Source organism: Xyrauchen texanus, chromosome 10 (assembly GCF_025860055.1).
Source record: "Xyrauchen texanus isolate HMW12.3.18 chromosome 10, RBS_HiC_50CHRs, whole genome shotgun sequence".
NCBI classification, from domain to species: domain Eukaryota; kingdom Metazoa; phylum Chordata; class Actinopteri; order Cypriniformes; family Catostomidae; genus Xyrauchen; species Xyrauchen texanus.
The window spans coordinates 7555608-7582582 of NC_068285.1; the positions used below are offsets into that span (position 1 = coordinate 7555608).

The 26975-nt window shown below is 38.8% G+C and overlaps 1 protein-coding gene and 1 long non-coding RNA gene across 6 annotated transcripts in view; both read right to left on the reverse strand.

Annotated features, from left to right (window-relative positions):
* Nucleotides 1-26975, reverse strand: part of LOC127650380 (NACHT, LRR and PYD domains-containing protein 3-like) — a 1539373-nt gene that overhangs the window by 1218782 nt on the left and 293616 nt on the right. The gene's annotated exons all lie outside the window — the stretch shown is intronic.
* LOC127650482 (uncharacterized) lies at nucleotides 1075-26819 on the reverse strand. The gene is made up of 5 exons (XR_007971447.1): nucleotides 26784-26819; nucleotides 26242-26349; nucleotides 1641-1703; nucleotides 1296-1457; nucleotides 1075-1218 (listed from the first exon to the last, which is right to left on the reverse strand). It is a non-coding gene; the product is annotated as an uncharacterized LOC127650482 (long non-coding RNA).

Below are 26975 nucleotides of genomic sequence, written 5' to 3' on the forward strand. Positions count from 1 at the left end.
GTACTGTGTCTGTAAATGCAATTCTACTTATCATATGTGATAGCATATGATTACAATTTTGCACTGTAACTGCAACATTATGTTTGCGTAAAGAAAAAAAGAAGGACATTTTACTTACCTAGGATCTGCACAACTTTGTCCTGGTCAAGAGCTGGCTTTGCTATAGCGTCTTTGTTAGCATTGCCAGCTCTTCCAGACAGCCCATGTGTGGCCAACGTGTCTCTCCCAAACACTGCCACCGCCAGATCTTTTACCATGGCAGAAGATGATGTGCCACCCCGTCCACAACTTGTCAGGACAGTTGGACTAATTCCTAGCACATGTGTCTGTCAAGAAAAAAGTTAGGGGCACTATATCTAAAAGCATGTAACGTTGACTACATACTGTGCAAAAGTGTGAGGCTTGTTAGATTCTTCTACAAAAAAGTGATATATTTTGCTTTAGTGTGCCAGCTGTTTTATAGACAAGGGGGTAATCAAGTTTGTATTAAGTTACAAAAGTTAAATGATACATGAAGAAATTAACATGGCTTCTACGACTTCTGCACAACACTTTACGTGAATATAGGCTATATAAACAAACAAATATATTTTTATTCACCTTTTCAGGGGGATTCTTCTGGCTTGAACTATTTTGTGGTTGTTGATTAACAGTAAGAGTGTCCTGTTTCATGGACTTGAGCATTGGAAGAATTTCTTTAAAAAAAAGAAAAGAAAAAGATTACTTACAGACTACCACACTGACAGATAAATTGATATATAGATGGATAGACAGAAATACAGATATATGAAGAAAAAAAACCTTGTTGCAGAGATATATTAAGTGCTCTTAGATTTTCATTTTCTTTTTTAATTTCAGAATTTCTTTCTCAAGTCGAGTTTCTCGGCTTGAAGGCTCTCCAGCTTGACTGTCCATGTTGTTTATTTCCTGCATTAAAATACTATCCTTTCTAGTGGATGACCTAAAGATGGACACACAATATTAGTATCTTAATATTTGTGATTTAAAAAAGCATAATGAAAAATAAAAGTATTTAAAAGATGTATACTTGATGTTTGACCAGAGGCTCTTGATCAGATGATGAGTGAGATGGGGACTGAGTTGGAGTGTAAGTTTTTTTTTTCTTTGCCACTCTTTTTGCATCATTTTGCAAACATGGCTGACTTTTTCTTTTCCCCTCTAGCCTGAACATCCTCCTCCTGAGGGTTTCTTTGCTCTCTAAAGGGACAAAAATACTCAAGTAGGAAATACATATCTTCTATATCATGACTGAGTCTTGTTTGCTGAACTTTTACCATCAATATCTATAACTGTGGCTGGGGAACTTTCCTCTTCATAAACCACATCCACAACATCTCCAGGTTCAAACTTTTTTTTAGTATGTCCTTTTTAGGGACAATATCATAGGTGGGAGGCTCCTCCCTCCATTCCACCAGAACCCATGTTTTGTTCATTTTCTAAATAAATAAATAAATAATTACATGCATACATATTTACTTACATACAATTGAACATAAATACATTTATACATTAATAAAATATAGGCCTATATTAATCCAAAGGTGTACAAAACTCTAAAGTCTCATCATTCACATTCATCTGTTGCCTTCAACTGACTGTATCCATGACAACAATGTTACCTTTAACGGCAACCAGCCAGCGACTCTCACGGTCTCGTCCGGTGCAGATAATTTACTTCTATTCTAAGGTAACCAAAAGGTACAATAATATCAATTACTAGTGATGAAATACAAAACAAAGTAATGGGTTTTGTTAACAATAGATAAAGCTCATTTTTTTATAGTCATTTATTAAAAAAAAATTGATATAGCCGGTATAACGTTAGCTATATAAGCCTATAATGTGCCGGCAGCAACAAAAAAAAAACAGAAAAAAAAAACATTTTCATATGTTTTAGTGTTACAAATACACATTCATTTAGAAATGTATAACAGAACAGTAATTTAAAGCATTATAACGATACAATTATTATAATAAAAAGGCGGACTTACCTTCACAAGACAAAGTGACAGTTGAATGACGTGAATCGGCTACGTGTAGCTTAGTAGGGCGTCAATGAAACACGCCACCTCAGTGAATCGAATCTCTAGAAAGATTCATTTACCGGTTCTTTATGTAAATTACACGAGCGTCTTTTTCAGGGTGAAAGACTCTTATTCAACAGATTCCTTAAAACACAAGTCTTTCAGCGACAACTTTTATTTTCTTTAAAATAAATAGCCTTCTAAAAATATATATATATTAATCCTATGTTCCTAATTCAATTTTATAAATACCCAGATTCGTTATTGTAATTTTTAGAAAATGTTCTCATATTACAATTTGGTTTAAGCTATTCGGATAATGCAAAAAAATATATTCTTTATTATGCTTACAAAGAAATAACACTATTGTTTCTTTTTGAAGGATACAAATGGAGTATAAAGTGTACTTAAATGAAGAGGCACCTGTTCCAGCAGCTACAAAAGGCGATGGACACAGAATATAATAGGTTGCTGAATTTAGAATAATATGCAAATAACTGTAATTTAGGCAATTGTTTTCTTATTGTAGAATTACATATTGACATTAATCAAATAAGCAAGAATTCTGCTCTTTCTTCTTCTTCAGGCGCAAAAAAGAGAAGATCATACAAGACATGGCTTATTCCTGATATAGTTGAAGTAATTCAGGTTTTGATGTTGGCCTAAAAACCATTTTCAGTGATAAATACATGGCCATAGTTAGACAAGAAGCCATGTCTAACTAGCTCCTGTATGTTTATAATTTCATACTTATAGGAAAACATTTCCATTGATGACAGTGGTGACAATATCAGCAAATCTAACAGGAACTCCCCTGATGCTCATGTGAGAATAGTTTTTTTTTTTTCAAAGTTAATCTTCTTTAGAATTGACGCTTCTTTATTGTCATAAGGTTGGCAATTCTTTGTTCCTTTTTCAGCCAGTACATATAAAAATTTAAAAGTATAGTACATGCATAGTGGTCCAATAGCTGTACATGTCTCACAGGGAAACGTTTCTACTGATGATGAGAATGAGGTCATCAGCGATGCTGATGGGAACTTTTCAGATGCTGATGTGAGAAGAATTTCTGATCTTTTCTTTTTATCCAATGTTTTTTGCATACATTTGTAAATATCTGTGTTCATATCTTTGTTTTAATGTGTAATAAATGCACAATTTCTGACAGGAAAGCTTTTCTGCTGATGATGAGGATGATGTTTTTAGCACAGCTTATGAGAACTTTCCACAGACTCATGTGAGAATAAAGTTTAGAATATGTACTAGTCTATAGCCTCACACTTTTTTTTCTTCTTTATGTGTCAGCTTGTAATAAGTGCAATATTTACTTTCCAGATTGTCAGAAACCACAGTGCAGTTTGTGAGGGAAGCACAGAAGAAAGAGAGGAGTGGTGTGCCAGTGAGGAAAAGATATATCCAAATGCCAAAATCACTAATGAAGAATCTCTCCTGTCTATACTTGCCTACAGCCTCAGGCATACAACATCCAAAGTGGCTTTGAGTGACTTGTTAGATCTTATCAATCTCCACTGTCCTGATTCAACCAATGGCGTTCCAGATAGCTTATACAAGTTCATGAAATCCTTTCACTGTGACACTTTTGAAGTCCAGTATATTTGCCCATCCTGCCAATATTTCTTTGGTAATGAAATCCCCACCCACTGTGCTTCATGCAATGGTGCCCCAGGGGACATGGAAAACCTAATCAAATCTGGCTCTGTCTTTATCAAGTTATCTATTGCAGATCAATTAAGAGGTAAATTTCAGAATACAGATTTTTGTCAGTCTTTGAATTACAAATGGTCAAGGACAAAGCGCAACTCACAAAACGTTGAAGACATATTTGATGGCACTATGTACAAATCTATTGATGCACTAAATGACCCAAATTTGGCTGAATATTTCAGTGTCATGGAATGTTGATGGTGTTCCAATTTTCAAATCTTCTCCTTTTCATATCTGGCCACTTCAAGTTACAATCAACGAGCTCCCCTAATCTGAGGGCAAAGCATGTCATTCTTGGCGGTTTGTGGTTTGGGCCAAGAAAGCCAGAAATGAACTTCGTTTCTGCAATCGTTTGTTAATGAATTGCGAAGTCTTGAAAACCAAGGGTTACCTTGTCAGTGGAAAGGTGAAAAATCAGTAGTCCATGTTTACAGTTTGCTTTGCATTTGTGATTCAGTGGCTCGTTGTGCTGTACAGAACGTCAAGCAATTTAATGGAGAGCATGGTTGTAACTGGTGTTATCAAAAGGGTGAAGTTGTAGAAAAGGGTAATGGGTTTACAAGGGTGTATCCTTTGCAGTCAACGGAGCCAGAGCTAAGATCACACAAAAACACACTAAAGATGCTCAGCAAGCTGTGGATTCGGAAACATGCATAAATGGTGTAAAAGGTCCATCTCCTCTAATGCTGCTGATGTTTTTTAACATGGTTACTGGATTTGGATATGATTACATGCATGGCATATTACTTGGTGTTTGTCGCCAGCTGACTACCCTATGGTTTGACTCCAAATACCATACAGAGTCTTGGTACATTGGAAGAGAAGTCGAGCAAATTGAAAGAAGGTTACTTGCCATTAAACCACCTGCAAGTATAACAAGACCACCCCGTTCAATTTCTTTTACGTAAATATTGGAAAGCTTCGAATACAGACACTTTTTCTTATTTTACAGCCTTCCCTGTTTGTTCGGCATTTTACCCAGAAAATATCTTGACCATTTACTACTTCTAGTACAGGCCACATACATTCTCCTTCAAGATTCAATTCCCCCATGACATTGACAAAGCTGATGGCCTTTTAAAATCATTTGTGGGCCGCTTTGAGTCTCTGTATGGAAAGTGTCATGTGTCTTATAATGTCCACATACTTGTACATGCAGCAGCATCTGTAAAAAATTGGGGTCCTTTATGGAGTCACAGTGCATTCTTATATGAGTCCCAGAATGGACACCTTCAGAAACTCTTTCATGGCACACAAGCTGTAGCAGAGCAAATTGTTAACATGTTTAACCTTTACCAGCATGTTCCACGACTCATTGCTGCTGTATTCAATGATGAACAAACACAACACAGCAAAAGCTTTGTTGAAAAAATGTTGGGAGGTACCAAGATTGTCACAAAGTGTATTGGTAGTTCTAGCGTGATGTTTCTTGGATGCCCAAATGTACGACAGCCAACCCCAAGAGAGTCTTATCTCCTTCAAGAGTCAGGTTTTAGTGCAAATAAAGCTTTCAGTTTTTATTCTAGGGCTGTGGTATATGGCAAGCGAATTCATTCAAAAGGAGCAAAATCTTTATCTAAAAGAATCAGCTATGCAGTTCAAACCAAACATGGGTCTGTAGCATTAATACGATCATTTATAAATGTAGGTAATGCGCAAGGAGAGGGTCATGCCTTCATTGATGTTATGAAAACAACAAGTAATGACATCAGCAAAGAATCAGGGATAACAGCAACAAGCATTTTAAAAGAAAGAGGGATAGACTCAGTTGAACTAATCAAATGCACAGACATACATTCAACCTGTGTCTATCTCAAGGACCTGCCAGGTCTTGCAAATAATTTTTTTTGCATCCAACCAAATAGATGGGAGTTGGATTAAAAATAAATTGCTGGTTTTGATCTTAATGTTATAAAATGTAAAAGTGTACAGTACACAGACTCATATCTCTTAAATGTTGAAATGTCTTGGATGTTTGCATAAATGCATAATTTTGAAATGATTTAGAGTAATGGTTAATTTTTTATTTTTGCCTAGATCTATTCTTACTCTTAATTGTATTCATTTATTTGTTAAGACTCATTGTTTCTATTGCTGCCAACAGAGCATAATATATAAAAAATAGTTCAACGAAATGTACTTGAATCTAATTAAATAAAAATTGTATGACTAAAACTACAGCAACTATCACAGTTTTATTCTCTAGTCATTATATAGTCTATCCTGAATCCAAAACCTGTAGTTTTTTTTATATTTATTTTTCATTTTGTATTTATTTATTTTTCATTTACAGGAAAAAACTCCTGTAAGAAAACATTTCGTTTCTGCAGGAATTATAAAATCCTGCAGGATTTTTCACTTGTGCTGCACAGCAGTATGTGCAGGACATTCCTACTTGTTTTAGAATGAGCCCTTCAGTACAACAGAAACATGCAGCAACATCCTACACTATTGAAAAATCCTGCAGGATTTTATAATTCCTGCAGATTTTTTTTTTAAATCCTGTAGGATTTTAAACTTCCTGCAGGACTGCTGTGCAGCACAAGAGAAAAATCCTGCAGGATTTTATAATTCCTGCAGGATACCTGCAGAAAAAATGAAAATCCTGCAGGATTCCTGTAGGTTATTTTTGTAAGGGTCATCTTTATCTGGCCCTCCAACAGTTTTTTTATGTTTAAAAACCCTCACAATCTGATATCAAAGTGCCCTCTCAGCAAAGGTTTAGCGCGTTCATAGGCAACCGCATTCATCGGTGAGTTTAACAACGCTCATTGTGGTGTACAACCCCATTCATCGGTGAGTTTAACAACGCTCAACTGCAGGTAAAGCGGCATTCAGAGGTGAGTTTAACCAAAACAACGCTAAACTGCATGTGGCTAATGTTTACACTCAGGGTACATTACGGCATGTTTTCCATAACGTTACGACGTTCTCAATATAATTCATAATCCCACGTTTATAATGAACAACGCGTTATGGTTATTGTGTTATTAAAAACTGTGTACGCAGGTGTTACAGTTAACATGGTAACACTAAGTTACACCTGGTTTACTTGTATGTTACTGATTAAGAAGTAATGTCAAAAAAACAGTTATAACTGCATGAAGATGAATGGTAACACAATACTGGCAAAATACTGTTTACATCTTGCAAATGCATATGATTCAAGACTAGAATTCCCCCAGAACGGAGGGAGGGGCGGGGTGACCAAACCTCATTATCATTTAAAGTCATATGCACTGAAACGGCGTGCTGAAAACGGAGCTGTTTTTGAGCAGTTAAAATTAGTGTTTTCTTAAAATACTAATGAGAATTTTTAATAAAAGTATATTACAAAGTTTTCATTTAGACCCTAAAGATTCATATTAACTTGTACAAAAATGGCATTATATGACCCCTTTAAGGTTACAAATACACACACACACACACACTCCATCATTGCAATCTTGACATTGCAGCCTGTTCATTATAGCCGCAATAAAATATAATAATAAAATAGTAAACCTACCATATAAAAATTACTCTGTTTAAATAGTCAGTAGTACAATTTGTATCATTCACAGTAAGCACCGCTCCACTGTGATGTTTCCAAGCATATTTTTGCGCATGTAAAGAGGATGATTTTCTACGTCGGTATTGGAGCGTGAGTAAAGTACAAAGCCTATAATAACTGGCAGAAGGCAGTAAGAGAAACAGGAAGTCTGTTATAACTTCTGCATACATTATTTGATCTCGACAAAACTTCAGCAGTGTGTTCGCTGTAAGAGGCCGATCGCATGGATGTTGCTATTGTGAGTCAGTTATAGCGCCACCAACTGGCAGAAGGAAGTGTGTCACTTTCAAAATGCTTTTAAATCACCCCCTTATGTCTCAAGTGAACAAACAGACCAACAGAAAGTCAGATATTTTGGTTTGAATGTGGATTTCTTGGAATTTGCACACATCTTCTCGACGGTCGAGCGAGCTTACGTTATTGCCCGTCGTGCGTGGCGACCCTAAAGGCCCAGGGTGGCGGTGCCACCGGCTTGGGCCCGTCATCGCTGCTCGCAGCTTTAATTATTTTTTTTTTTTTTACGACTATTGGGGCACTTTTGGGGCTCTTAACGTGCTCAAAAACTCTTGAAACTTTGCACACGGGTCAGAACCCGCGGCCATCAGGGCCGGGCTGAAGCTGGTACACGGGCGTGGCAGGGGGGCTCGACAGCGCCCCCTGGAACAGGGACCAAAAACTTGGTCCATATCAAACACGCTTGCATGTAATAATATGAAACTCGGTACACATATAGATCTCATCGTTTCATATATCCTTCATACTTTTACTTTTTACCTCAGGCCAACTGGAAATCTTCTATTTAGGGTTTTTTGGAAAATGCATGCAATGGAATGTGAAATACTCCTCCTAGAGAATTCCACCAATCGCCACGAAACTCGGTCAGCATGAAGTCAAGACATTGAGGATGAAAAATAGTTAGCAGATTTTTGATATCTCGAACGGTTTGGACATGGCGAGGAAACGAAATGATGGCGCGAAAAGAGAAACAGGAAGTGTGTTATAACTTCTGCATACATTAATTGATCTCCATGAAACCGCAGCAGCATGATCGCTGTAAGAGGCCGATCGCATGGATGTGACTATTGTGAGTCAAAGTTGTAGCGCCACCAACTGGCAGAAGGAAGTGTGTCACTTTCAAAATGCTTTGAAATCACCCTCTTATTTTTACCCGATTTACTTAAAACTTTAGGTGTATAATGTAAACACACGGCAGATGTAGACATGTGAAAGGATTATTGATATCTTCGATACTGTCGCCGCGGCAACGCTTCAAACTAGAATATTCTTTTTTGATGCTTTTGAGACTCTTAGCATACTTGAAATTGCATGAAACTCGACAGACACATCACATGTATTAGCCAGTAGACATGTGCAAAGTTTCAGAAACGGGCGTGGTGCAGGAGCTCAGTAGCGCCACCTTTTGACAAAAGTGGGGGGGTTGCTTTACACTTTGACCCACAGTCACAAAACTCAGTAATTTTATTGTTCTCATCGAGCCGGACAACTTTCTAATTTACAGTCATTAGCTCAGACCAACAGAAAGTCAGATATTTTGGTTTGAATGTGGATGTTTTGGAGAATTTTCTCTGCCTCTCTCACTGACCCTACGTCTCTCTGTGTCTGTGGGGAGGGGGGTGATTTGGCTGTTGAATGAGAATGCTTTTATTTTTGTTTTTCAAGGTTTTGGGGCCCTTAACGTGCTCGAAAACTCTTGAAACTTTGCACACGGGTCGGAACCCGCGGCCATCAGGGCCGGGCCGAAGATGGTACCCGGGCGTGGCAGGGGGGCTCGACAACGCCCCCTGGAATGGGATTCGAACACTTGTCCGTATATCAAACATGCTTGCATGTAATAATATGAAACTCGGTACATTTGTAGATCTCATCGGGCCGAACAACTTTCGTGCTCTAAGTTTTACGCCAGCCCAACAGGAAGTCGGCTATTATGGGTTGTTTGGAAACACGTGCTCTGGAATTATATATATTCCTCCTAGAGAATGAATCCAATCGCCACCAAACTCGGTCGGCATGAAGTCAAGACATTGAGGATGCTACATTCTGGACGGATTTTTGATATCTCGAACGGTTTGGCCGTGGCGAGGAAATTGATTTATGACTAAAAATGGACACATGAAGTGTGTTAGAACTTAGTTAGTTCTATCTACAGTTACAAAATTCGGCGTGTATATTGTTCTCGTCAAGCCGAACAACTTTCTAATTTACAGTCATTAGCTCCGACCAACAGAAAGTCAGATATTGTGGTTTGAATGTGGATTTCTTGGAATTTTTCTCTCTCTGACTGACAGAGTGACCGCTCCCATTCTATGTTTTTTCTCTCTCTGTCTCTCTCTGACAACGTGCCCCCTGCCAATTCTCTGTGTGTGGGGAGTGGAGGGAGGGGGAGGAGAGGGATTTCTCTGTTGGGTGAGATTTGCATTAAGATATTGTTTTTCAAGGTTTCGGGACTTTTGGGGCCCTTAACGTACTCAAAAACTCTTGAAACTTTGCACACAGGTCAGAACCCGCGGCCATCAGGGCCGGGCTGAATCTGGTACCCGGGCGTGGCAGGGGGGCTCGACAGCGCCCCCTTGAACGGGGTCTGAACACTTGTCCATATATCAACATGCTTGAATGTAATAATATGAAACTCGGTACACTTCTATATCTCATCGGACCGAACAACTTTCGTGCTCTAAGTTTTACGCCAGCCCAACAGGAAGTCGGCTATTATGGGTTGTTTGGAAACACATGCTCTGGAATTATATATATTCCTCCTAGAGAATTAATCCAATCGCCACCAAACTCGGTCAGCATGAAGTCAAGTCATTGAGGATGCTACATTGCGGACGGATTTTTAATATCTCGAACGTTTTGGCCGTGGCGAGGAAATTAATTTATGACTAAAAAAGGACACATAAAGTGTGTTATAACTTAGTTAGTTCTATCTACAGTTACAAAACTCTGCGTGTATATTGTTCTCGTGGAGCTGAACAACTTTCTAATTTACAGTCATTAGCTCTGACCAACAGACAGTCAGATATTTTGGTTTGAATGTGGAACACATAGCAAATGAACTTTGAAGATCCAAAAAGCACATAAAGGTTGCATGAAATCAAGGAAGTGTGTTATAACTTCTGCATACATTAACTGATCTCGATGAAACTTCAGCAGTGCGTAAATTATAATTACATTAATAAACCTGTACAGAGACCTCCGTATAAATACTGGCCTTCTGGATTAACACGTTTAAGTGCTGCAAAAGATATTGACCTATGACATCCTATGACATTAAAATTATTCTACATTTGAATTACCTCATAGATGTGACTATTGTGGTTCACGGTCCTAGGCCCTGTCCCAAATGGCACACTTCATATGAATTTTCAGTCTTGTGTACATATTTCATGTGTCCATTAACTCCATGAGACCGTAGGGTGTGTCATTTTTCATTTTAGATATCAGAAGGGTGCTTGCGCGTACTTTGTGGTTGATATGTGCCCTCGATGCGCACTTTTGAAGAGCTCACACTGATGCAAGCTCTACAGCACACATCTTCTCGACGGTCAAAGCGAGGTTACGTTATTGCCCATTGTGCACAGTGACCCTAAAGGCCACCGGCTTGGGCCCGCCATCGCTGCTTGCAGCTATATTTAGGGCCCAAGCCTTGAAAAGGCAAGGCCCTATTGTTTTCGTTAGGATTATTAGGGCCCAAGCCTTGAAAAGGCAAGGCCCTATTGTTTTCGTTAGGATTATTATTAGGGCCCAAGCACAAAGTGCGTAGGACCCTATTGTTTTCGTTAGGATTATTATTAGGGCCCAAGCACAAAGTGCGTAGGACCCTATTGTTTTCAGTTAGGATTATTATTATTAGGGCCCAAGCACAAAGTGCGTAGGGACCCTATTGTTTTCAAGTTAGGATTATTATTAGGGCCCAAGCCTTGAAAAGGCAAGGCCCTATTGTTTTCAAGTTAGGATTATTAGGGCCCAAGCACAAAGTGCGTAGGGACGCTATTGTTTTCAAGTTAGGATTATTATTATTATTATTATTATTATTATTATTAGGGCCCAAGCACAAAGTGCGTAGGACCCTATTGTTTTCGTTAGGATTATTATTATTATTATTATTATTATTATTTTTACGACTTACGGGGCACTTTTGAGGCTCTTAACATGCTCAAAAACTCTTGAAACTTTGCACACGGGTCAGAACCTGCGGTCATTAGGGCCGGGCTGAAGCTGGTACCCGGGCGTGGCAGGGGGCTCGACAGCGCCCCTGGAACAGGGTCCGAAAACTTGGTCTATAACTCAAACACGCTTGCATGTAATAATATGAAACTCGGTACACATATAGATCTCATCGTTTCATATATCCTTCATACTTTTACTTTTTACCCCAGACCAACAGGAAACCGTCTATTTAGGGTTGTTTGAAAAACGCACGCTATGGAATTTGGAATACTCCTCCCAGAGAATTCCACCAATCGCCACCAAACTCGGTCAGCATGATGTCAAGACATTGAGCATGACAAATTGCCGGCAGATTTTTGCTATCTCTAACGGTTTGGCCTTGGCGAGGAAACGAAATGATGGCGAGAAACAGTCAGAGTGTTATAACTTCTGCATACATTAATTGATCTCGATGAAACTTCAGCGGTGTGTTCGCTGTAAGAGACCGGTCGCATGGATGTGACTATTGTGAGTCAAAGTTATAGCGCCACCAACTGGCAGAAGGAAGTGTGTCACTTTCAAAATGCTTTAAAATCACCCACTTATTGTTACACGATTTACTTCAAACTTTAGGTGTATAATGTAAACATCCGGCAGATGTAGACGTGTGAAAGGATTATTGATATCTTAAATACTGTTGTTGTGGCAGCTCTTCAAACTTGAATTTTCTTTTTTGATGCCTGGTGCAGGGGCTCAGTAGCGCCACCTTCAGACAAAAGTGGGGTATTGGTTTCATACTTTGACCTAGAGTCAGATATTTTGGTTTGAATGTGGAACACATTGCAAATGAACTTTGAAGCTCCAAAAAGCACACAAAGGAAGCATAAAAGCAAGGAAGTGTGTTATAACTTTTGCATATACTAACTGATCTCGATGAAACTTCAGCAGTGTGTCACATGGATGTGACTACTGTGAGTCAAAGTTATAGCGCCACCAACTGGCAGAAGGAAGTGTGTCACTTTCTAAATGCTTTTAAATCACCCCCTTATGTCTCAATTGAACAAACAGTTGATAAAGAAATCGGGTATCAATATATTGAATTATGAATTATTGCAGTGATCAACTTTAATGTCCGGTTAAGATGAAAATAAACTATTGCTCTGTCTAAGCCATTATCTTTCTGAAACACGTCACAAAAACTTACAGAAACTGATAACACAAACATGATGTTGTAAATATACACTTATCAGAATAGTTATATTAAACTTTAGTCTATTTCAGTTAAAGCCATTTCAGTTATAAAGCTGTCTCATGTAATTTCTCCTTTAATTCTATAATATAACCACTAGGTGGAGCTCTAAGCCTATTTTCTGTATTCTCGTTGTTTTAACGTATGAAGAAGACTTGTACATGTTGTTGAGAACGCAGTAAAGTGTGACGCATATTTCGTTCTGTGAGTTTTAAGAGTACTCCGAGTCTTTATTAAAACCAACACATGAAACATATGTCTAAAGAAAGTAGGGATGGGCTGATCGATCCGAACGTATCAAAACGTCCGAGAATGATGATCAAATTTCAAAATGCTTTGAAATCACACTCTTATTTTTATTGTAAACCTGTGATAAAACATCGATGCTTGTGTTTTACATTTTTAAGAAAACAAAAAAAATGGCAGCAAACAACCACTTTTATAATTATTGTTTTGCGATCTTTGCGATTGATTTTCTTTCTGATTAATTTTCTGATAAATCTACCATTTGTTGTTGAAATGACGTAGTTCCAACGGGAGTGCGAAGTGGAGGGCGGGTCCACCTTCTTCATGTAGCCAATCAGATGAGCTAATCGCTAACTCTCGATTTACTCTTATCTGATTGGTTTAAAAACACGGCAGTCACCAGAACACATCTTTAACATAATTTGGCTCAGACCCGTTCTCGTTGCTGCAATGGTACTTTTAATAATGCACACATGCATGTTAAATAATAAATAAATAAAAGAACAAATGAATAAATAAATGAATAAATAAACCATGATTACTTAAGGTTACAAATACACACACACACACACTCCATCATTGCAATCTTGACATCGCAGCCTGTTCATTATATCCGCAATAAAATATAATAAAAAAATAGTAAACCTAACATATAAAAATTACTCTGTTTAAATTAGGGCTGGGCGATAAAATGATCTCGATATGGCATCGCGATAATATTTATTTAGACTACGATGATAAACTTTTGACATGTTTACTCGATATGGATAGACCTAACAGCCTATTACAAAGCAGAAATAAACGGACAACAGCCAGTCAGAACGCAGATTTTGGCTTGTGCGTGTAAGTACACGCCCATTTGCTAGCAGAGCACTGTTTGAGCTACCGGCAGTGAAGAAAGTGAGTGTAAAGAAAAAATGAGTGGAAACGACTGAACTCGAACTATCTTCCAAAGCTGAGGAAATTGTTGACAAAAAAGGTAACAAGACGTCAATTATATGGAAGTGGTTTGGATATCTGAAAAGCGACGACGCGCAAATAAAGACGGTCTCGCGAAATATGCCGTCGGTCGGTGATAACCAAGACGGAAACACAAATAAAACCTTTTCGGTCACCTGAAAAGGTACCATCCCAGCGACCACACCGAGAGTATGACAATGCGGGCCCATGTTAATGTTACTCCGTCCAAAAGTTTTGCAGACTAGTCTTTCTGGCAAAAAACCTATAATAGGGTAATTAGGGTTACATGAGCACTACCTAAAAGGTGTAGCATAGTGACTGGTTTACAATGTTTACATTTTGCACTTTTTACTCGGATTGCTACCTCTAAAACATTTGAGATATTTAAAACCAGTACACAATTAATATTTTATTTATCTGACAGTTAAGTACTTAAATCTGCCAGGGACTTTGTGGTTCACTTGTTTACATTTGTTGTCTTGGTTGTACCTCTGCAAACATTTTGAAATGTTTGCTGCCCTGCCAAAGAAATTTGATGTGATAGTACTGTAGTCACAGCTTTTAGTTTGATATTTTATAATCAGTTACAAGGCAAGCTAACTTGCATTGTTTTGTCAAGGCAGATAAAGCATGTTTGCTAAAAGTAAAATGTTAACATTTAGATTTAAAGTTTATCAATATTCTTTTATAACAAAATATATTCTCAACCAATCCATGTTTGCACAGTTAAATGTTTGCATTGTTATTTATTTATGTTAATAAACTATATAGTTCAACTATTGAACCTTCTGGTTTCTTCAGGCATCATTATCAGTATACTTTTCAAACGGGCAGCATTATTAAATTATATATCGTAACAAATATCGATATCGATCAATATGGAAAAAAATATCGTGATAATATATTTTGCCATATCGCCCAGCCCTAGTTTAAATAGTCAGTAGTACAATTCGGATCATTCACAGTAAGCACCGCTCCACTGTGATGTTTCCAAGCATATTTTTACGCATGTAAAGCGGATGATTTTCTACGTCGGTATTGGAGCGTGAGTAAAGTACAAAGCCTATAATAAAGAATAGTTTAGCATCCAAATACATCGCAAATGTAAAAACATTTTGATTGTAAAGAGAGCGCTTTTTTTATTCGTGTTCTGTTCTGAATATCATTCAATTTCAAGGATTTGTTGTGGAATGTTTTGAGAGTATCATCAAATAAGAACAATTCTCTCGTTTTAGTGATTCCCTAGTTATTTTTTTTATAATTCTAATCAGGTAAGGCAAGTAATATTCTCTGTGTCTTTATATAAATAAACCAAAACAAAAACGTTTGAGCACCGCTGCTTTATGGCACGCTTTGGATTGTGGTCAGCACAGAAAACAGCGCATCGATTCTTAAATGGTTTGAAAGTTATATTGAAATGCTTACAAAGGAATGGATAAGAGGAATCGACATTTTTATTTAAAAACAAGTCATCTGAAACCTGACATCAAGTAAGGTGAGGAACAACGAATTTCACACACTTGGAAAATGCTTTTTATTTGAATGAGTGAATGTGGCTCTTAAAAGAGCCATTGTTGCTGCCCTTAAAATGACATTTGTTGCTTCATCTTCTGAGTTCCACCTGCAGAGCTTCTGGAGGTTGCTCGGCAGAAGCTGGTTTCCCTCTGGTCTCAGGTGGACTCCGTCTCTGCACAGATGGAACAAGCCGATGTTTCTGTGGTGAATGCAGCGCATCTGCCTCTCTGCCAAGAAGCCAGACATGGCGCCGTTGATCCACCGCCGGCTTGTTCAATGCCATAGCCAGTCCTGCCAGTCTGTCCTCTCCAATTTAGACGGGGTAAAATGCCAGAAAACACCAGCCTGGTTCTGGGAAACATTTGTAAGACTTCGGTCAGGTCACTCTTTATTTCCCAAGAAAATCGAGGGGGTTGCGCCCACCCGACACAAACTGTTCCCTACCAGGTGAATAATGAGAATATCTGGAGCTGTAGCTTTGGCCCTGAGAGAGCGCAGAGCTGGAAACAGCTGCTCCCAGAGTCTGCCTCCTCTGCCGTCCCAGGTGATCTCACACTGAAGACCGAGGTTTCCGTCCAGGCGCTGCTCACAGAAGCGAAGTATGCAGTGTGCGGATGATGGAACTGCCGACGATCCAAACACGTGAAGCCATCTCAAAGACGCAGTGAGGGAATGTGATTTACAACCGGTATTTATGAGTGTTGCACGCTTGGTTCCTAAAGGTGTTACAGGCCCCACCCATTTCCAGATTCAATAATCGGCTCGTTCTTACATAGTAGAGCACGCTCAAGACATGCGCAGTCTTCAAAAACGGTGCTTTATTTATTTATGTACCGTACAAAAACGGTACATAAATAACATTTGTATGTGTTCTAAACAAAAGACACAGGTTGTACTGAATGTCAGCTTGTTTATTTGGCTCAAGATAAGGATTTATTAAGTCCACATGTCATGCAAACAAGAAATGCTTCTAACTAGGTCGAGAGCTGTCGCTGCTGAATGTTCGTTGGAGCTCTACAGCACACATCTTCTTCTCGACAGTCAAAGCGAGGTTACATTATTGCCCATCATGCACAGGAACCCTAAAGGCACGGGGTGGCGGTGCCACCGGCTTGGGCTCGTCATCGCTGCTCGCAGCTTTAATTATTATTATTATTATTATTATTATTATTTTATTTTTTAACGACTTACGGGGCACTTTTGGGGCTCTTAACATGCTCAAAAACTCTTGAAACTTTGCACACGGGTCAGAACCTGCGGTCATTAGGGCCGGGCTGAAGCTGGTACCGGGCGTGGCAGGGGTTCGACAGCGCCCCTGGAACAGGGTCCGAAAACTTGGTCTATAACTCAAACACGCTTGCATGTAATAATATGAAACTCGGTAAACATATAGATCTCATCGTTTCATATATCCTTCATACTTTTACTTTTTACCCCAGACCAACAGGAAACCGTCTATTTAGGGTTGTTTGAAAACGCACGCAATGGAATGTGAAATACTCCTCCCAGAGAATTCCACCAATCGCCACCAAACTCGGTCAGCATGATGTCAAGACATTGAGCATGAAAAATTGCCGGCAGATTTTTGATATCTCTAACGGTTTGGCCGTGGCGAGGAAGCGAAATGATGGCGAGAAACGAGAAACAGTCAGAGTGTTATAACTTCTGCATACATTAATTGATCTCGATGAAACTTCAGCGGTGTGTTCGCTGTAAGAGGCCGATCGCATGGATGTGACTATTGTGAGTCAAAGTTATAGCGCCACCAACTGGCAGAAGGAAGTGTGTCACTTTCAAAATGCTTTAAAATCACCCACTTATTGTTACACGATTTACTTCAAACTTTATGTGTATAATGTAAACACCCGGCAGATGTAGACGTGTGAAAGGATTATTGATATCTTAAATACTGTTGTCGTGGCAGTTCTTCAAATTTGAATTTTCTTTTTGATGCCTGGTGCAGGGGCTCAGTAGCGCCACCTTCAGACAAAAGTGGGGTATTGGTTTCATACTTTGACCTACAGTCAGATATTTTGGTTTGAATGTGGAACACATTGCACAAGAACTTTGAAGCTCAAAAAAGCACATAAATGCAGCTTAAACAGCAAGGAAGTGTGTTATAACTTCTGCATACATTACTTGATCTCGATGAAACTTCAGCAGTTTCTTCACTGGAAGAGGCCGGTCGCGTGGATGTGACTATTGTGAGTCAAAGTTATAGTGCCACCAACTGGCAGAAGGAAGTGTGTCACTTTCAAAATGCTTTGAAATCACCCCTTATGTCTCAATTGAACAAACAGTTGATAAAGAAATCGGTATCAATATATTGAATTATGAATTATTGCATTGATCAACTGTGATGTCCGGTTAAGATGAAAATGAACTATTACTCTGTCTAAGCGATTATCTTTCTGAAACACGTCACAAAAACTTACAGAAACGGATAACACAAACATGATGTTGGAAATATACACTTATCAGAATAGTTATATTAAACTTGTCTATTTCAGTTAAAGCCATTTCAGTTATAAAGCTGTCTCATATGTAATTTCTCCTTTAATTCTATAATATAACCACTAGGTGGAGGTCTAAGCACATTTTCTGTATTCTCGTTGTTTTAACGTAAGAAGAAGACTAAAATTTCAAAATCACAATTTAAGGCCTTAAAAAGTCTTAAATTTGCTGAAGTATTGTGTTCTAGGTCTTAAATAATTTTTAACAGGTCTTAATTTTCCTACGTCCATGTAAAACTCATTTAAATGCTCCAGCAGCTTTGGAATGTTTTTTTTTTATTCCGTGGTGTTGTAGTTTCTTTTTCAATAGTCCAAATATAATTCGCTGTATTATGACTACAAAATAGACCAACATGCAACAGCCAATCAGCTTTGAGCTTTCGTGTTATTGGCGCGAGTCTCTCGGATACCACAGAAAGACGTTAAACGGATTTTATTCAGCTATGAGGAAGTGCAAGTTTAGCGATACTTGGCTTGAAAAATCTGAATTTCGGTGCTTGGTTAAAGCCAGTTGCAAATAACGCATTTGAAGCCTACTGCTTATGCAAGAAAGCTATTAAATTGGGAATGTTGGGTGTACGGAGCTGGAGTCTCATTCAAAAGTGAAAAACATCTAACTGCTGTGAAGGGTCTCCAGCAAGCGACAGCCATCAGCCATTACGCGCTTTGGAATAGCGGATGATGACTAATTTCCAAAATCACGGGACTGTTCAGTGCTGATGTTCGACGAAAGTCTTAATCGCACCACCAAAGCGAAACAGCTGGACCTGCACGTGACGTTTTTGGGAGGGCGGGCAGGTGCAGTCAAGATACCTGGGATCCCAGTTCATGGGTCATGCAACTGCCGAGGACTTAATGAAACATGTGAAAGTAAGTAAATGTTTTATTTTAGCAAATAAATAAATTTGAGCTAAAATTATTTTAGCTGTTACGACTTTGTTTATAGATTATTATTTTTTCATTAGCAAAAGGGTGATTAGAGTGGTATTTTCTGTTGAGAACTCTGTTGCACCCTGTTGACTTAAATGGGGCGCTTCTCTTGAATTGCTTAGTTATCAATGATCGCTAGCGTTAACTCGACAATCGACTACTGTGGACTTCGACCGAAAACAGGAAGGCCCTGTCCCAATATGCACACTATGCCCTAAGGCCTTCCTCGAAGTGGACACTTGTTGAAAGTGCACTTAGCGGAGTAAGTGCGTAAGGGCCCGGCTGTGAAAAGCAGAATTGGGACAGTTTTGCACACGTCACTATCTACGTCACTTCTGTTGTGATCAGGAGAGCAAACATAACGTGCAGGGTAGTCCGATAGACTTCTATATATCTCTGAACCGGAGCCTGTAGCGTTGAAATTTGACGTCTTGGGTAAGCTCACCGCAATGGTCTGCTGCGAATGGGTCGAGACTGCAATAAATAAAAATAAAAAGGAATAGGCTACAATAAATGATCTATGGCAGGGCTAGTATAATGGTGGCCCCCTGATCATCTTTATCTGGCCCTCCAACAGTTTTTTATGTTTAAAAACCCTCACAATCTGATATCAAAGTGCCCTCTCAGTAAAGGTTTAGCGCGTTCATAGGCAACCGCATTCATCGGTGAGTTTAACAACGCTCATTGTGGTGTACAACCCCATTCATCGGGTGAGTTTAACAACGCTCAACTGCAGGTAAAGCGGCATTCAGAGGTGAGTTTAACCAAAACAACGCTAAACTGCATGTGGCTAATGTTTACACTCAGGGTACATTACGGCATGTTTTCCATAACGTTACGACGTTCTCAATATAATTCATAATCCCACGCTTATAATGAACAACGCGTTATGGTTATTGTGTTATTAAAAACTGTGTACGCAGGTGTTACAGTTAACATGGTAACACTAAGTTACACCTGGTTTACTTGTATGTTACTGATTAAGAAGTAATGTCAAAAAACAGTTATAACTGCATGAAGATGAATGGTAACACAATACTGGCAAAATACTGTTTACATCTTGCAAATGCATATGATTCAAGACTAGAATTCCCCAGAACGGAGGGAGGGGCGGGTGACCAAACCTCATTATCATTTAAAGTCATATGCACTGAAACGGCGTGCTGAAAACGGAGCTGTTTTTGAGCAGTTAAAATTAGTGTTTTCTTAAAATACTAATGAGAATTTTTAATAAAAGTATATTACAAAGTTTTCATTTAGACCCTAAAGATTCATATTAACTTGTACAAAAATGGCATTATATGACCCCTTTAAGGTTACAAATACACACACACACACACTCCATCATTGCAATCTTGACATTGCAGCCTGTTCATTATAGCCGCAATAAAATATAATAATAAAATAGTAAACCTACCATATAAAAATTACTCTGTTTAAATAGTCAGTAGTACAATTCAGTATCATTCACAGTAAGCACCGCTCCACTGTGATGTTTCCAAGCATATTTTTGCGCCTGTAAAGAGGATGATTTTCTACGTCGGTATTGGAGCGTGAGTAAAGTACAAAGCCTATAATAACTGGCAGAAGGCAGTAAGAGAAACAGGAAGTCTGTTATAACTTCTGCATACATTAATTGATCTCGACGAAACTTCAGCAGTGTGTTCGCTGTAAGAGGCCGATCGCATGGATGTTGCTATTGTGAGTCAGTTATAGCGCCACCAACTGGCAGAAGGAAGTGTGTCACTTTCAAAATGCTTTTAAATCACCCCCTTATGTCTCAAGTGAACAAACAGACCAACAGAAAGTCAGATATTTTGGTTTGAATGTGGATTTCTTGGAATTTGCACACATCTTCTCGACGGTCGAGCGAGCTTACGTTATTGCCCGTCGTGCGCTGGCGACCCTAAAGGCCCAGGGTGGCGGTGCCACCGGCTTGGGCCCGTCATCGCTGCTCGCAGCTTTAATTATTATTATTATTATTATTATTATTATTATTATTTTTACGACTTACGGGGCACTTTTGGGGCTCTTAACATGTTCAAAAACTCTTGAAACTTTGCACACGGGTCAGAACCTGCGGTCATTAGGGCCCGGCTGAAGCTGGTACCCGGGCGTGGCAGGGGCTCGACAGCGCCCCTGGAACAGGGTCCGAAAACTTGGTCTATAACTCAAACACGCTTGCATGTAATAATATGAAACTCGGTACACATATAGATCTCATCGTTTCATATATCCTTCATACTTTTACTTTTTACCCCAGACCAACAGGAAACCGTCTATTTAGGGTTGTTTGAAAACGCACGCTAATGGAATTTGGAATACTCCTCCCAGAGAATTCCACCAATCGCCACCAAACTCGGTCAGCATGATGTCAAGACATTGAGCATGAAAAATTGCCGGCAGATTTTTGATATCTCTAACGGTTTGGCCGTGGCGAGGAAACGAAATGATGGCGAAACGAGAAACAGTCAGAGTGTTATAACTTCTGTATACATTAATTGATCTCGATGAAACTTCAGCGGTGTGTTCGCTGTAAGAGGCGGTCGCATGGATGTGACTATTGTGAGTCAAAGTTATAGCGCCACCAACTGGCAGAAGGAAGTGTGTCACTTTCAAAATGCTTTAAAATCACCCACTTATTGTTACACGATTTACTTCAATCTTTATGTGTATAATGTAAACACCCGGCAGATGTAGGCGTGTGAAAGGATTATTGATATCTTAAATACTGTTGTGCGTGGCAGCTCTTCAAACTTGAATTTTCTTTTTGATGCCTGGTGCAGGGGCTCAGTAGCGCCACCTTCAGACAAAAGTGGGGTATTGGTTTCATACTTTGACCTAGAGTCAGATATTTTGGTTTGAATGTGGAACACATTGTAAATGAACTTTGAAGCTCCAAAAAGCACACAAAGGAAGCATAAAAGCAAGGAAGTGTGTTATAACTTTTGCATACATTAACTGATCTCGATGAAACTTCAGCAGTGTGTCACATGGATGTGACTACTGTGAGTCAAAGTTATAGCGCCACCAACTGGCAGAAGGAAGTGTGTCACTTTCAAAATGCTTTGAAATCACCCCCTTATGTCTCAATTGAACAAAGAGTTGATAAAGAAATCGGGTATCAATATATTGAATTATGAATTATTTCAATGATCAACTGTGATGTCCGGTTAAGATGAAAATAAACTATTGCTCTGTCTAAGCCATTATCTTTCTGAAACACGTCACAAAGACGGATAACACAAACATGATGTTGGAAATATACACTTATCAGAATAGTTATATTAAACTTTAGTCTATTTCAGTTAAAGCCATTTAAGTTATAAAGCTGTCTCATGTAATTTCTCCTTTAATTCTATAATATAACCACTAGGTGGAGTTCTAAGCATATTTTCTGTATTCTCGTTGTTTTAACGTAAGAAGAAGACTTACATGTTGTTGAGAACGCAGTAAAGTGTGACGCATATTTCGTTCTGTGAGTTTTATGAGTACTCCGAGTCTTTATTAAAACCAACACATGAAACATATGTCTAAAGAAAGTAGGGATGGGCTTATCGATCCTAACGTATCAAAACTTCCGAGTATGATGTTGTTTTAGCGTTGTCTGACTAGAGCTGTCGCGATAGTCAATATATCGACTTATCGCACGATATATGGAAATGAGCGCGATCATTTTTGGTGCCGCGATATATTGCAACTGATAATTTGTTTTATTATTAAAAATAATAATCAGATTCATTTTTACATTAAAATGAATGTCACCAACATTTTAGTTGATCACGCTGCCTCTGTCATCTTGTCTGCACTCTGTGTCGGAGGCGGGGCTCAGGCAGCGTGTCCACACACACACACACACACACACACACACACACACACACACACACACACACACACACAGAGAGAGAGACAGCGGACACCGTCAGGTGAAGAGAAGGCGTGAACCAACTGCATTTTAAAGTGTTCTGTTTCGTGACATCTTCAGCGAGCCAGTTAGGAAGAACCAGTCCAACATGGAATTGATTTCAAAGCCGCAATCTTCAGCTCCGGTGTGGGAACATTTTGGCTTTAAGCCGAACAAGAGAGGAGAGCTAATTAACGTTGCGATTTAAAGTTGCCTTTTCAAATTTGCTCGCATCTTCACGAAGGTTTGTCGGTTGTATACAATGTTTGCCTGTTTGAACATTCAAGCGATTTTACACTATTCAACTCAACAAATGTGAAAACAACTCAAATACATGTTTGCGAGCAGATTGAGTGACACAGCGAGCCGCGTCGTGTCTAACGCTCGCTCGAACGCCGATGAGATTTCGCTTTCGCTGCTGCTTGCGTCTGAACGGACAATTTCATACAACAAAGTGTAAAAATACATGATATATTGAGGAGTCTGTTATGTCTCAAGTGAACAAACAGTTGAGAAAGAAATCTGGTATAATTATATTAAATTCTGGCATTATTCCAGATGACGTCCTGCTATATTTTTCTCTCGAAACAGCGGAAACAACTTAAACAAAATACTGCGTTATTTGTGCCCATACTGATACATTTAATACATCATCACAAACTATGAAAGTCGTACTTTTATTTGTGTACACTTAAAATAACAACAAAACCTTGTACTTTTGTAAAATAAAGAAAATAAACCGGCTGCGCTGTCTCTGTCTTCGCGATAATCTTTCTGAAACACGTCACAAAATTCAAGTGAACAAAATCAGCCATTCACGCAGTCTGTATTTTATCATCTCACAATGAATACAGATGCAACAAGCACGGCACAAAACGAAAATAATGATACTTCTCAGTTCTCAAAAGATTAAACTGGACTGTGCCTTGAATATCGTAACATGCGATAAAACCCTCTTAAAGAGACAGTAACAATTTAGCCTTCGCCCTGAACATAGACATCCCAAGTCATTGAAAAGTACAAATGGTATTATTTTAAGTTTTTTAATTTCTCTCTTACCCTGTAAAATGCCACGTTTTTGAATGGCATGTAAAGTGTAAAAATAATCACTCAATCTCCATTTATTTCTCTGATCTGTTTCTATTTTAATGATTTAAAAATCAAAGCACTGACCATTTAAAGTGTGAGCTTGTACATTTTGAAATAGTTATAAACAGTCACAGCAATGCAGTGTTATTATGTACCTAGATAGTCTTTCAAATAAAATGAGTTTACCCCAAAAATATATTTCTCTCATCATTTACTCACCCTCAGGCACGTGCACACATAGACATCAAAGGGGCTTGAGCACCTGCCCTTTTTCTTCCTCGAGAGAAAGTGCCCTTTTTCTGGGGTGTTTATTTTTATTTTTTAATAAATAAATTAATATATATATTCCTGTTTATGCACAGCTTCCTGTCAAACAAATATATTTATTAAATAAAAAATCAAAACATCAGGTCGGTAGATGAGATTTTGTCGATGCCCGCCTCCTCCCTCCCTCCGCGTGCGTGTACAGTGCCTCGACTATACAGCTAATTAGCCAAAAGCAAATATAGTTAACTTGTGTCTTGCTAACATTCATGACTCATGAGCTACTAGCTAATGTAATAGGTTAGCTAAAGTCTAGCTAAGGCAATATATCATGGCCATACAGGCCAATATACTGTACTTATTGGAGACATTACAGGTGAATACAGTCACATTTGTGTGATGTACTTAACATAATGATAAATAATCTTAAGATATTATATCGTATGCTATGTATTGTGAATACACCCATGTTAAACATAAAAATGTACTTCCATTGCATATCATAGGAACACATAAGCGTAAATTATAATTACATTGATAAACCTGTACAAAGACCTCCAGATAAATACTGGCCTTCTGGATTAACACATTTAAGTGCTGCAAAAGATATTGACCTATGACATCCTATGACATCAAAAATTATTCTACATTTGAATTATCTCATAGATGTGACTATTGTGGTTCACGGTCATAGGCCCTGTCCTAAATGGCACACTTCATATGAATTTTCAGTCTTGTGTACTTATTTCATGTGTCCATTAACTCCATGAGACCGTAGGGTGTGTCATTTTTCATTTTAGGTATCGGAAGGGTGCTCACGCATACTTTGTGGTCGATATGTGCCCTCGATGTGCACTTTTGCAGAGCACACACTGATGCGAGCTCTACAGCACACATCTTCTCGACGGTCAAAGCGAGGTTATGTTATTGCCCATCGTGCACAGCAACCCTAAAGGCACGGGGGTGGCGGTGCCACCGGCTTGGGCCCGCCATCGCTGCTCGCAGCTATATTTGTAATTGGTCTCGTCACTGTCATGACTGCTATGTTGCTCGGAACTGCACACAAGAATTTCACCTACTGTTGCACTTGTGTACATGGTAGTGTGACAATAAAGTGATTTGATTTGATTTGATTGATAGAGGTCTCCCTCTGCAGCAAGTTTGTGATGCGATAGGGTTCTCTTCGCACACATTCATTGAACTTTATGGGCTAGATGCTTTGCTACTCCGGGCTCTTATGCCCTTGAGTCGACATCTCAGCCCATGCCTAAACAAGTTTGTGATGCGGCAGGCTGGTCCTCTCGGCACACATTCATCAAAATTGGATGGTTTAGATATTTATGCTACTCCGGGCTTTTATGCCCTTGAGTCGACATCTCAAGCTCACGTCTGAGACCTCTCGCATTTTTGTGAGTACACTGCACAACCGTAGGGGTCCGGACAGCCCCAAGTGCGGCGGCGTGGGTATTGCGTTCCCCTAGCGCTTAGCAGCGCAGCATCTCGTTCCGCTTTTTTCAGGGAACAAGGGTTACACATGTAACCCGAGATGTTTTTTGTAAACAGGGTGTGCAAGAATCTACTACTTCACCAGTAACATTTTGGAATTTAGTTGGTATTTATTAATATTATAATCCATCAATTACAGTATTTATTGTTGTCCAGTTTGTCATTATAACATGATACAGTATTATTATTATTTTACATATTCTTCATCAGACACAGATTACTGTAGCACAGGTGGAAACATACTGTAACATATAGTCAACATGTCCTTTTTTAGTTACATTGTGATCTCCAGCAGACTGTATGTCTTGTGATAAACCTGAGGAACAATCTCTTGTCATGTCTGATCATCTCTGTCATGTTCACATGATATTACTGTACAGTATAAAGATGAGCTCTTGTGAAGAGATGCCAATGAAACTGTTACAGTAAAGCAATCAGCTGAAGAAAGACTCATTATTTTTATTATAATTGCATATTTCCTTTTAGATTTATATTTTTTACACTGGATTCTTTCTAATGATCCCTCAGACTGTGATGTACACGTTCATACTGTCAGTCAACATGAGAGTCCTCACCTCACATCAGCACAAGGGGCTCCTGAACTGAATTTAAATGGATGATCCATTGACCCGTCACTCTTCATGGACACACAGCTGGATTCAGGAGATTCTCCATGAATGACACTAAAACACAACAGCAATTAAACACTGTTTTAAAAACTACAAACTCTCACAAACACTCTTTTCCTCTCATCAGTTTCTCAGTTTTACTCTTCCCAATATTTCTCTGTTCTTTAAGTTTGATGGTTTATTTTACATTCATCTGAAGAAAATTCTGTGTTTGTGTCTAAAAATGTTCAGAGAAACACTTTTGAGTTTCACCTTCTACATACGACTGACTGTACAGGTTTCTCCAGTTCTGTCTGTGACTGAATCAAACCGGTCTCACTGTCATCTGACTGTAGATCTCACTTTACCCTAAAGCTGTTTTCACATGTTTATACTTGAGATAATCCAGTCTGTTCTCATTTCTCCTCAGTGTTTTTATACTGTAGTGTTGTGCAGCATATCAGAAATATCTATCAGTGTATTTTATTAAAGCATTGAAATCCTCTGACCTCTTGACCTTCCCTGTGTCTGTCTGTCCACTGAGATCCTTCCTCCATGACATCATCCATGACATCCATGACATCATCCATGACATCATCCATGACATCATCCATGACATCATCTGAACAGTCCACTGAACACCTGTCAACAAACGGGACATCATCTATATTTGTGACGTGTTTATTTGTTCAATACTGACA